This window comes from Balaenoptera borealis, assembly GCF_965194805.1.
Source record: "Balaenoptera borealis genome assembly, chromosome: X".
In the NCBI taxonomy this organism is placed as follows: domain Eukaryota; kingdom Metazoa; phylum Chordata; class Mammalia; order Artiodactyla; family Balaenopteridae; genus Balaenoptera; species Balaenoptera borealis.
The window spans coordinates 102,114,666-102,128,034 of NC_138881.1; the positions used below are offsets into that span (position 1 = coordinate 102,114,666).

The 13,369-nt window shown below is 37.4% G+C and overlaps 1 long non-coding RNA gene across 1 annotated transcript in view; it reads right to left on the reverse strand.

Moving 5' to 3' along the window:
- The window catches only part of LOC309620841, a 42,438-nt gene that overhangs the window by 13,239 nt on the left and 15,830 nt on the right, over positions 1 to 13,369 (reverse strand). The window lies entirely within an intron of this gene.

A 13,369-nucleotide genomic window follows, 5' to 3' on the forward strand; every position in this document is an offset into this window, starting at 1 on the left:
TAGACTAGCAGCTTCAGTTATGTACTTTTCCCAATCCCACAGAGCCTTGCTGGCTGCATGGACCCTCCTGCCCATTTTTCTCTGTTTCTAGCTGCCACAGGTATCTGGACTATGCTGATTCTTTCAGCACTCTTGGGGCAGGGGACTAGAAACCAGCCCCTTGGAGAGCACATTAAAAGTCTAGAGATGTTAGAGCCATACTCCCCTCCTCCCTCCCTCCTATATGAGAAGCCTCAGTTCTGCACCTTCTCCAGATTTCGCAGAGTTATGCTGGGCCACGGGAAGGTGTCTACCCCTTTTTCTTTCCTAGCAGCCCCAGGGGTGCAGACTGTGTTTAATGGTTTGATATTTATCTGGCTGGGAGTTAAGTTGTGTTTACTGTTTACTATTCTCTCTATGTGTAAGTATCAGCGGGTTAAATTTGCTTGTATGTCCTTGTTTTTATCTCCCCTGTTGCATAGGAGTCCTACTGATGTGTGTACCCATATTTCTTCTCTTTCTGTTGTCTCTTCTTTTTACCTGATGCCCCAAGTTTCTTTCTTTTATCATTACTTTTCTGTTTAAAGAACTTCCTATAGCTAACTCTCTAACAATAGATCTACTAAACAGAAAGCATAATTGTGGCTCCTAGGGGCTGGAGGGTGGAGAGGATGAGGAGATGCTGGTCAAAGGTTACAAGCCTTCATTTATGAAGTGAAAGATCTCTGAGGATCTAATGTACAGCATGGTGACTATAGTTAATAATACTGTGTTGTGTACTTAAAATTTCCTAAGAGAGTAGACATTAAACATTTTCATCTAACATACAAAAAAAGGTAACTATGTGAGGTGATGGATGTGTTAATTAACCTGATTGTAGTAATCATTTCACAAAGAATGTCAAATCATCACATTGTATACTTCAAATGTATACAATTTTGTCAATTATATCTCAATAAACCTGGTAATAAAAACGGATAGATCTACTAGTGACATTCTTTTTGTTTTCTCTAATGTTGGAATGCTTTTATATTCCCTCAGTTTCCCAAGGTGGTGGACTGTTCTTTCCTTTCAGCACTTGAAATAATTTTTGTAGCTTCCTTCTGGCCTCCATGGTCTCAAATGAGAAATGTGCTGTCATTTGAATTGGTGTTTTCCTATAGTTCATGTGTTGTTTCTCTCTGGCTGCTTTCAAAATGTTTTTCTTTGATTTAGTTTTCAGAATTTTAATTGTGATGTTTCTTGGCAGGGATCTCTTTGGATGTATTCTATTGGTATTTGATATTTACTCCGCTTTATGAACCTGTAAGTTCTTGTTTTCCATCAAATTTGGAAAGTTTTAAGCCGTTATTTATTTGAATATTTCTTTAGTTCTGCTTTCTTTCTCCTCTCCTTCTGGCACTCTGATGATACATATTTTTTTTCACAGATCACTGAGGCTCTATTCATGTTTTCTTCTGCGTTTTTTTCTCTATTATTTAGATTGGCTGAATTCTATTGATCTGTCCTCAAGTTCACTGATTTTATCATCTGTTATTCCCACCCTATTATTGAGCCTTTCCAGTGAGATTTTTATTTCTGCTATTTGGCAACTTTTATTTGTAATAACATGTCTTCCCAGAAAACTAACAAGATAAATAACATTTTCAAATTGTGGGGTTTTACCTATTCTTCTCTAATCATTACACTTCCTATTTATTTCTGTTTGCTTATTGTGTTGGCTAGGACCATCATTAAAATGCTTAATAGTAGAAGTTATACTATCTTTAATTTACTCAAGACTTTATTAAAAATTCTTCAAAAGTTTTACCAGAAATATCATCTTTTTCATGTGTTTTTTTTTTTTTTTGGAGTTACCTTTAGTTAAGTTAAGGAAGTTTTTCCTTTATCTTTATTTTGCTAGACATTTTTATAATGATGGTGCATTGAATTTCATCAAGTCCTTTTTTTTTTGTCAGTGAGATGTTAATATTTTTCCTTTAAATTAAAGAAGTGGACTACAGAGATAGATTATCAAAACTATGTGCCATCCTAAGATACATCTGACTTATTTCTTTTTTCTTAACTTTATTTATTTATTTATTTGGTTGCACTAGGTCTTAGTTGCAGCAGGTGGGCTCCTTAGTTGAAACTCCAGGATTCCTTAGTAGTGGCATGAGAACTCTTAGTTGAAGCATGCATGTGGGATCTAGTTCCCTGACCAGGGATTGAACCCAGGCCCCTTGCACTGGGAGCATGGAGTCTTAGCCACTGTGCCACCAGGGAAGTCCCTATATCTGACTTATTTCTACTTTATTATTTCAAATCCTTCCTGAATTCAATTTGCTAATATTTTGTTAAGGATATTTGCTTTTATGCTTATACCTGAGTTTGATTAATAATTGTATTTAATGTTCTTCTTGTCTAATTTTGGCATCAGGATTATGTTAACTAGCTAAAAGGGGTTTATAGTCTTCTCTTTTTTCTAAGTTGTTTTTTTCTTAACATCTTTATTGGAGTATAATTGCTTTACAATGGTGTGTTAGTTTCTGCTTTATAACGAAGTGAATCAGTTATGCATATACATATGTTCCCATATCTCTTCCCTCTTGCATCTCCCTCCCTCCCACCCTCCCTATCCCATCCCTCTAGGTGGTCACAAAGCACTGAGCTGATCTCCCTCTGCTATGCGGCTGCTTCCCACTAGCTATCTATTTTACGTTTGGTAGTGTATATATGTCCATGCCACTCTCTCACTTTGTCACAGCTTACCCTTCCCCCTCCCCATATCCTCAAGTCCATTCTCTAGTAGGTCTGTGTCTTTATTCCCATCTTGCCCCTAGGTTCTTCATGACCTTTTTTTTTTTCTTATATTCCATATATATGTGTTAGCATACAGTATTTCTTTTTCTCTTTCTGACTTACTTCACTCTGTATAACAGACTCTAGGTCCATCCACCTCACTACAAATAACTCAATTTCGTTTCTTTTTATGGTTGAGTAATATTCCATTGTATATATGTGCCACATTTTCTTTATCCATTCATCTGTCGATGGACACTTAGGTTGCTTCCATGTCCTGGCTACTGTGAGTAGAGCTGCAATGAACATTTTGATACATGACTCTTTTTGAATTATGGTTTTCTCAGAGTATATGCCAGTAGTGGGATTACTGGGTCGTATGGCAGTTCTATTTTTAGTTTTTTAAGGAACCTTCACACTGTTCTCCATAGTGTCTGTATCAATTTACATTCCCACCAACAGTGCAAGAGTGTTCCCTTTTCTCCACACCCTCTCCAGCGTTTATTGTTTCTAGATTTTTTGATGATGGCAATTCTGACCGGTGTGAGATAATATCTCATTGTAGTTTTGATTAACATTTCTCTAATGATTAATGATGTTGAACATTCTTTCATGTGTTTGTTGGCAATCTGTATATCTTCTTTGGAAAAATGTCTATTTAGGTCTTCTGCCCATTTTTGGACTGGGTTGTTTGTTTTTTTGATATTGAGCTGCATGAGCTGCTTGTAAATTTTGGAGATTAATCCTTTGTCAGTTGCTTCATTTGCAAATATTTTCTCCCATTCTGAAGGTTGTCTTTTGGTCTTGTTTATGGTTTCCTTTGCTGTGCAAAAGCTTTGAAGTTTCATTAGGTCCCATTTGTTTATTGTTGTTTTTATTTCCATTTCTCTAGGAGCTGGATCAAAAAGGATCTTGCTGTGATTTTTGTCATAGAGTGTTCTGCCTATGTTTTCCTCTAAGAGTTTGATAGTGTCTGGCCTTACATTTAGGCCTTTAATCCATTTTGAGTTTATTTTTGTGTATGGTGTCAGGGAGTGTTCTAATTTCATACTTGTACATGTACCTGTCCAGTTTTCACAGCACCCCTTATTGAAGAGGCTGTCTTTTCTCCACTGTATATTCTTGCCTCCTTTATCAAAGATAAGGTGACCATATGTGTGTGGGTTTATCTCTGGGCTTTCTATCCTGTTCCATTGATCTATATTTCTGTTTCTGTGCCAGTACCATACTGTCTTGATTACTATAGCTTTGTAGTATAGTCTGAAGTCAGGGAGCCTGATTCCTCCAGCTCCAGTTTTCGTTCTCAAGATTGCTTTGGCTATTTGGGGTCTTCTGTGTTTCCATACAAATTGTGAAATTTTTTGTTCTAGTTCTGTGAAAAATGCCAGTGGTACTTTGATAGGGATTGCAGTAAATCTGTAGATTGCTTTGGGTAGTAGAGTCATTTTCACAATATTGATTCTTCCAATCCAAGAACATGGTATATCTCTCCATCTATTTGTATCATCTTTAATTTCTTTCATCAGTGTCTTATAATTTTCTGCATACAGGTCTTTTGTCTCCTTAGGTAGGTTTATTCCTAGATATTTTATTCTTTTTGTTGCAGTGGTAACTGGGAGTGTTTTCTTAATATCACTTTCAGATTTTTCATCATTAGTGTACAGGAATGCAAGAGATTTCTGTGCATTAATTTTGTATCCTGCTACTTTACCAAATTCGTTGATTAGCTCTAGTAGTTTTCTGGTAGCATCTTTAGGATTCTCTATGTATAGTATCATGTCATCTGCAAACAGTGACAGCTTTACTTCTTCTTTTCCAATTTAGATTAATTTTATTTCTTTTTCTTCTCTGATTGCTGTGTCTAAAATTTCCAAAACTATGTTGAATAATAGTGGTGAGAGTGGGCAACCTTGTCTTGTTCCTGATCTTAGTGGAAATGGTTTCAGTTTTTCACCATTGAGGACAATGTTGGCTGTGGGTTTGTCATATATGGCCTTTATTATGTTGAGGAAAGTTCCCTCTATGCCTACTTTCTGCAGGGCTTTTATCATAAATGGGTGTTCAATTTTGTCAAAAGCTTTCTCTGCATCGATTGAGATGATCATATGGTTTTTCTCCTTCAATTTGTTAATATGGTGTATCACATTGAATGATTTGCGTATATTGAAGAATCCTTGAATTCCTGGAATAAACCCCACTTGATCATGGTGTATGATCCTTTTAATGTGCTGTTGGATCTGTTTGCTAGTATTTTGTTGAGGATTTTTGCATCTGTGTTCATCAGTGATATTGGCCTGTAGTTTTCTTTCTTTGTGACATCTTTGCCTGGTTTTGGTATCAGGGTGATGGTGGCCTCATAGAATGAATTTGGGAGTGTTCTTCCCTCTGCAATATTTTGGAAGAGTTTGAGAAGGATAGGTGTTAGCTCTTCTCTAAATGTTTGATAGAATTCGCCTGTGAAGCCATCTGGTCCTGGGCTTTTGTTTGTTGGAAGATTTTTAATCACAGTTTCAATTTCAGTGCTTGTGATTGGTCTGTTCATATTTTCTATTTCTTCCTGGTTCAGTCTTGGCAGTTTGTGCATTTCTAAGAATCTGTCCATTTCTTCCAGGTTGTCCATTTTATTGGCATAGAGTTGCTTGTAGTAATCTCTCATGATCCTTTGTATTTCTGCAGTATCAGTTGTTACTTCTCCTTTTTCATTTCTAATTCTACTGATTTGAGTCTTCCCCCTTTTTTTCTTGATGAGTCTGGCTAATGGTTTATCAATTTTGTTTATCTTCTCAAAGAACCAGCTTTTAGTTTTATTGATCTTTGCTATCTATCGTTTCCTTCATTTCTTTTTCATTTATTTCTGATCTGATCTTTATGATTTCTTTCCTTCTGCTAACTTTGGGGTTTTTTTGTTCTTCTTTCTCTATTTGCTCTAGGTGCAAGGTTAGGTTGTTTATTTGAGATGTTTCTTGTTTCTTGAGGTAGGCTTGTATTGCTATAAACTTCCCTCTTTGAACTGCTTTTGCTGCATCCCATAGGTTTTGGGTCGTTGTGTCTCCATTGTCATTTGTTTCTAGGTATTATTTGACTTCCCCTTTGATTTCTTCAGTGATCACTTCGTTATTAAGTAGTTTATTGTTTAGCCTCCATGTGTTTGTATTTTTTTCAGATCTTATCCTGTAATTGATATCTAGTCTCATAGCGTTGTGGTCAGAAAAGATACTTGATACGATTTCAATTTTCTTAAATTTACGAAGGCTTGATTTGTGACCCAAGATATGATCTATCCTGGAGAACATTCCATGAGCACTTAAGAAAAATGTGTATTCTGTTGTTTTTGGGTGGAATGTCCTATAAATATCAACTAAGTCCATCTTGTTTAATGTATCATTTAAAGCTTGTGTTTCCTTATTTATTTTCATTTTGGATGATCTGTCCATTGGTGAAAGTGGGGTGTTAAAGTCCACTACTATGATTGTGTTACTGTCAATTTCCCCTTTTTTGGCTGTTAGTATTTGCCTTATGTATTGAGGTGTTCCTGTGTTGGGTGCATAAATATTTACAATTGTTATAGCTTCTTCTTGGATCGATCCATTGATCATTATATAATGTCCTTTTTTGTCTCTTGTAATAGTCTTTATTTTAAAGTCTATTTTGTCTGATATGAGAATTGCTGCTCCAGCTTTCTTTTGATTTCCATTTGCATGGAATATCTTTTTCCATCCCCTCACTTTCAGTCTGTATGTGTCCCTAGGTCTGAAGTGGGTCTCTTGTAGACAGCATATATACGGGTCTTATTTTTGTATCCATTCAGCCAGTCTGTGTCTTTTGGTGGGAGCATTTAATCCATTTACATTTAAGGTAATTATCGATATGTATGTTCCTATTCCCATTTTCTTAAATGTTTTCGGTTTGTTATTGTAGGTGTTTTCCTTCTCTTGTGTTTCTTGCCTAGAGAAGTTCCTTTAGCATTTGTTGTAAAGCTGCTTTGGTTGTGCTGAACTCTCTCAGCTTTTGCTTGTCTGTGAAGGTTTTAATTTCTCCATCAAATCTGAATGAGATCCTTGCTGGGTAGAGTAATCTTGGTTGTAGGTTTTTATCCTTCATCACTTTAAATATGTCCTGCCACTCCCTTCTGGCTTGGAGAGTTTCTGCTGAAAGATCAGCTGTTAACCTTATGGGGATTCCCTTGTGTGTTATTTGTTATTTTTCCCTTGCTGCTTTTAATATGTTTTCTTTATATTTAATTTTTGACAGTTTGATTAATATGTGTCTTGGCGTGTTTCTCCTTGGATTTCTCCTGTATGGGACTCTCTGTGCTTCCAGGACTTGATTAACTATTTCCTTTCCCATATTAGGGAAGTTTTCAACTATAATCTCTTCAAATATTTTCTCAGTCCCTTTCTTTTTCTCTTCTTCTTCTGGGACCCCTATAATTCGAATGTTGGTGTGTTTAGTGTTGTCCCAGAGGTCTCTCAGACTGTCCTCAGTTCTTTTCATTCTTTTTTCTTTATTCTGCTCTGCAGTAGTTATTTCCACTATTTTATCCTCCAGGTCACTTATCCGTTCTTCTGCCTCAGTTATTCTGCTATTGATCCCTTCTAGAGTATTTTTAATTTCATTTATTGTGTTGTTCATCGTTGCTTGGTTCCTCTTTAGTTCTTCTACGTCCTTGTTAAATGTTTCTTGCATTTTGTCAATTCTATTTCCAAGATTTTGGATCATCCTTACTATCATTATTCTGAATTCTTTTTCAGGTAGACTGCCTATTTCCTCTTCATTTGTTAGGTTTGGTGTGTTTTTACCTTGCTCCTTCATCTGCTGTGTGTTTGTTTTTCTGTCTTCTCATTTTGCTTATCTTACTGTGTTTGGGGTCTCCTTTTCACAGGGTGCAGTTTCGTAGTTCCCGTTGTTTTTGGTGTCTGTCCCCAGTGGCTAAGGTTGGTTCAGTTGGTTGTGTAGGCTTCCTGGTGGAGGGGACTAGTGCCTGTGTTCTGGTTGTTTAGGCTTGATCTTGTCTTTCTGGTGGGCATGTCCACGTCTGGTGGTGTGTTTTGGGGTGTCTGTGGCCTTATTATGATTTTAGGCAGCCTCTGTGCTAATGGATGGGGCTGTGTTCCTGTCTTGCTAGTTGTTTGGCATAGGGTGTCCAGCACTGTAGCTTGCTGGTCGTTGAGTGAAGCTGGGTCTTGGTGTTGAGATCTCTGGGAGATTTTCGCCATTTGGTATTATGTGGAGCTGGGAGGTCTCTTGTGGACCAGTGTCCTGAAGTTGGTTCTCCCACCTCAGAGGCACAGCCCTGATGCCTGGCTGGAGCACCAAGAGCCTTTCATCAACACGGCTCAGAATATAAGGGAGAAAAAATAGAAAGAAAGAGGGTAAAATAAAATAAAATAAAGTTATTAAAATAAAAAATAATTATTAAGAAAAAAAAATTTTTAATTAAAAAAAAAAGAAAAAAAAACGGACGGACAGAACCCTAGGAAAAATGGTGAAAACAAAGCTATACAGACAAAATCTCACACAGAATCATACACATACACACTCACAAAAAGAGGAAAAGGGGAAAAAAATAATATATCCTGCTCCCAAATTCCACCTCCTCAATTTGGGATGATTCGTTGTCTATTCAGGTATTCAACAGATGCAGGTACATCAAGTTGTTTGTGGAGCTTTAATCTGCTGCTTCTGAGGCTGCTGGGAGAGATTTCCCTTTCTCTTCTTTGTTCATACAGCTCCCGGGGTTCAACTTTTGATTTGGCCCCGCCTCTGCGTGTAGGTCGCCTCAGGGCGTCTGTTCTTGGCTCACATAGGCCGGGGTTAAAGGAGCAGCTGCTTCGGGGGCTCTGGCTCACTCAGGCCGGGGGGAGGGAGGGGTACGGAGGAGGCGGGGCGAGCCTGCGGCGTCAGAGGCGTCGTGACGTTGCAGCAGCCCGAGGCGCGCCGTGCGTTCTCCCGGGGAAGTTGTCCCCGGATCACGGGAGCCTGGCTGTGGCGGGCTGCACAGGCTCCCGGGAGGGGAGGTGTGGATAGTGACCTGTGCTTGCACACAGGCTTCTTGGTGGTGTCAGCAGCAGCCTTAGCATCTCACGCCCGTCTCTGGGGTCCGCGCTGATAGCCGCGGCTCGCGCCAGTCTCTGGAGCTCGTTTAGGCGGCGCTCTGTATCCCCTCTCCTCGCGCACCAGGAAACAAAGAGGCAAGAAAAAGTCTCTTGCCTGTTCGGCAGCTCCAGACATTTTCCCGGACTCCCTCCCGGCTAGCTGTGGTGCACTAGCCCCCTTCAGGCTGTGTGCACGCAGCCAACCCCAGTCCTCTCCCTGCAATCCTACCGAAGCTGGAGCCTCAGCTCCCAGCCCCCACCCGCCCCAGCAGGTGAGCAGACAAGCCTCTCGGGCTGGTGAGTGCTGGTCGGCACCGCTCCTCTGTGCGGGAATCTCTCCGCTTTGCCCTCTGCACCCCTGTGGCTGCGCTCTCCTCCATGGCTCCGAAGCTTCCCCCCTCTGCCACCCGCAGTCTCCTCCCGCGAAGGGGCTTCCTAGTATGTGGAAACCTTTCCTCCTTCACAGCTCCTTCCCACTGGTGCAGGTCCCGTCCCTATTCTTTTGTCTCTGTTGTTTCTTTTTTGTTTTGCCCTACCCAGGTACGTGTGGAGTTTCTTGCCTCTTGGGAGGTCTGACGTCTTCTGCCAGCGTTCAGTGGGTGTTCTATAGGAGCAGTTCCATGTGTAGATGTATTTCTGTTGTATCTGTGGGGAAGAAGGTGATCTCCGCGTCTTACTCTTCCGCCATCTTCTCCTCTCTCCTAAACCTTCTTATTTGACTTATTGGTTTCTGAGAAAGATCTGCTCAAATCTCCTATTACTGCATATTTTACAAATTCTCCTTTGAGACTCAGTCAATATTTGCTTTACTTTAACAAAAAGATGTTGGATATGTAAATTAATGTTCATGGCTTTTATATATTTTAGTTGATTTTTCTTTACCAATATACAGTATCTTACTTTGTCCCACTTAATGCTTTCTGTAATGAAACATATTTTGTCTACACCTGCTTTTATTTTAACATTTACTTGATGTAAAAATTTTTAGTCATTTATTTTCTACCTTTTTTGCCATCTTATTAAGGTGCCACTCTTATGAACAGTCATGCTTGAACTTTAAACAAATCCATTTTGAGGATCTCTGTCTTGCAATAGATAATTTTAACCAATTAAAATTTATGTGATTACTGATATAGTTGACTTTATTCCTGCCATCTTACTTTGTGTTTTCTCTTTCATTGTTTTATTCTATTCCTTCTTCTATGTTGGATGATCAAATTTATCTTTAAGTTTGACTTACCCATTATTTGTTCAGAAACAGAATCCATAACTCTAATTCTTCTAGAGTTGATCCACATATTAACACACTCTTAACAAACATCTACAAAATAGCACTAGCCTTCTGCATTTCCTCTTGTCTCCCTTCAATACTCCTATTTATTTGTATGTTACCCCTTTCTATCTGCAATTTCAGATCTTTCTTCATTTTAAATTTTAATTATTTACTTCTTTTATATATTTCAAGTCTCTTCTTTTTGAACATAGTTGTCTGTGAATTTGTTCTTAATAATCTGTCTTGTATGCTATCGCCTCTCTTATCATTTATTGTCTTTATTTTCTGCCTTGTTCTTCTGTTCAATCCCAGAAAGCTGTTTTAGGCACTCTGCATATAAATAATATATTTTGTAATAATTATCCTTGCTTGTAATGCTTTTCTGAAATATGTTATACTGTTCATTTCCCTCTACACTTTTTTCATTATACTACCTATATCCGTTATTATTATATTTTATTTCATCAACATAGCTTTCATCTCCTCTATAGAATTTGTTTCTGTGAGCACAACGCAGATGCTGGCTAAAATTTCCTCTTATTTTAGCAATCAGTTTAACAAACTATGTTCTTCTTTATCTCTTTAGTGTTACTTTTCTTTCTTTATATTATTCTGAAAAATCTTTTGGCTCACTTGTTAGTTCTTTCTGTTGCAAACTTGAATGTGGCCTGATATTTGTCCAAAAGTGTGGGTGGATTCTCTTTACATTGTCTCTTTAGTCTCTAAGATACTCACAGAATCCTTTGCTCACATCTTTAATTTGAAAGTTGATTAAAATAAGTTTCTGTTATCAGTCTGGTGATTCAGTAACCTGAGGTAATGGTAAGATGCTATTGCAGTGAGCAGCCCTGGTACAGTAATTTTACTTTTTTATAGATTTTATTTCAGAAATCTACTTTCTGCATCTAGTTTTCTCCTCAGCCTGACTTCCACTTCAGAGACATTATAATTCATTGTCTATTTTTATTCCTGGTGCTACTGCCCCCAATGCCAGAGAAAACCCTGATATATTTAGAAATGGTTTTAAAGACCTAAATAAATGGAGAGACATGCCTTGTTCATGGATTTTGAAGACTCACTGTGGTGGAGATGTTAACAATTCCCAAGTTGATTCATAGAGTCAAATAAATGCCATTCAGAATCCCAGCAAGATCTTTGTTTAGAAATTGAAAACTAATTCTATAATTCATATGGAAAGGCAAAGTTACTAGAATAGCCAAAACTGTTCTGAACAATACCCGATTGCAAGATTTTCCATAAAGCTAAAGTAATCAATGTGGTATTGGCACATACCAAGAGACACACAAATCAATGAAACAAAATAGAGAAATCAGAAGTAGACTCACACAGGTATGGCCATTTGATTTCTGATGAAGGTGCAAAGGTAATTAAATGGAGAAAGTATAATATTTTCAAGAAAATGTGCTGAAACAATTGAAAATTCAAAAGAGAATAAAGGAAACTCAACATATGCCTTGTACCTTATACAAAAACCAAAGATTAACTCAAAATGTATCATAGCCCTAATTGTAAAATGAAAAAAAACATGAAAGTTTTAAAAGAAAACACAGGATAAAATATATGACATGGGATTGGTAACATAATTTTAAGTAGGGCACCAAAACTATACATACAGATACGCTGCTGGATAAAATACAGGATATCAGTTATATCTGAGTTTCAGAAAAACAATGACATAATAGTATAAGTATTCCCCAAGTGTGTATTTTTCTTTGCTAAATCTGGTAACCCTAGGGATAGACAATAGATCAATCGTTGCCAGAATCTGAGGGTGGGAGAGGGATTGAATACAAAGGAGTATGGGGGAATTTGGGAGGTAAAAGCAATATTCTATATCTTGATTGTTGTGGTAGTTATACAATTGCAGGTGTTTGAGAAAGCTGGTACAACTATACACCAAAATGGGTGAATTTTACTATATTTAAAGTGTACCTTAATAATGAAAATTGAAAGAAGTTAGAGTAAAATGGTAACTGTAGAATCCAGGCGGATATATGATTGTTGTCTGTAAAATCTTTAAAAATTTTCTGAACGTTTGAAATTTTTCATAATTAAAAATTGGTGGGGGGAGTTGAACAATATAAAACAGACAAACAAACAAAACAGAAAACAAGTAGAAATAGTTCTACCTCTTAGGGAATATGTCCACCATATCAAGAAACAACTATGCTAGGGAGATACCAAAGATTTCTATTTGTTTTGGCCATACTTGCCTTTAAAGTACTTGGGAGTAGCTGCTTCTGATAAGTTTCTGCAAGGCTAAGAAGGTTCCAGGAGTACATTTTCCAACTTCTAAAATACCAATCCTCATGTCTTAATATTAGGGGTATTTGTGGTGTTTTTCTAGGATCAACACAGTTCTTGTGATTCCACACTGTTTTTCCAGAGAAAGGATTTGAATAGATGAAATTTCATATCTTCTTTCAGTCAGGCCTACTTTGCCTATTTCAGAGAAAAATTTCTTGTAGTTTGTGTCATTTGAAGGGCATCTTTGCCCAATTTCCAGAGCAGGGTTTTGCATATTTTAGCTAATTTGTGTCTGTTTTTAGGCAACATAGTAGGGTCAGGGGTAATGGTTTGGAACTCTCTTCTTATACCACTATCTTGAGAAAGGAACAAAAATCAGGTTGGCAAATCTGGAAGAGTTTTGACAAAACAAAAACTTGATTTTGTTTCCTTGAATACATAAAGATGTTTTGTCCATATTCAAATTCACATTTTACTAGTTTGTTATCTGTGTACAGGTCTATTTTCTTTAATTTACCCAAAACAAGTTAATATTTTTCTTTCTATTCTTAAGCATGTTTTTTTTTTTTTTTTTTTTTTTTTAGGTCCAGAACATTTTATTCCCAGTATTTGGTTCTTCCTTTCAAATGTTCTTGTTCCCTCTTTGGAACACCTAAACTTTATAGTTTTGATCTCCATTGTCTGTGCTCATTTACTCATTTATACTTCATTTTTTATCCTCGTTCATAATTTTGCAGAATGCAGGGTAAAAGAGACAGTATTAGATTTGCCTCTATATTGCATATTTAGGTGTTTTTTTAGCCATCGAGACTACAATTTGTATCTCTTTGTATTGTTTTCTGTTATCTTTGTTTTTTTCTCTGCTTTTCAATTCCATCTTTTTTTATTTCTTTTGACGCACATGTGCTTGTGCCTAAAAGACCATGTCTTCTTAAAGTCATATTGAAGAAGCCAAGCATGGAAGACTTTCAGC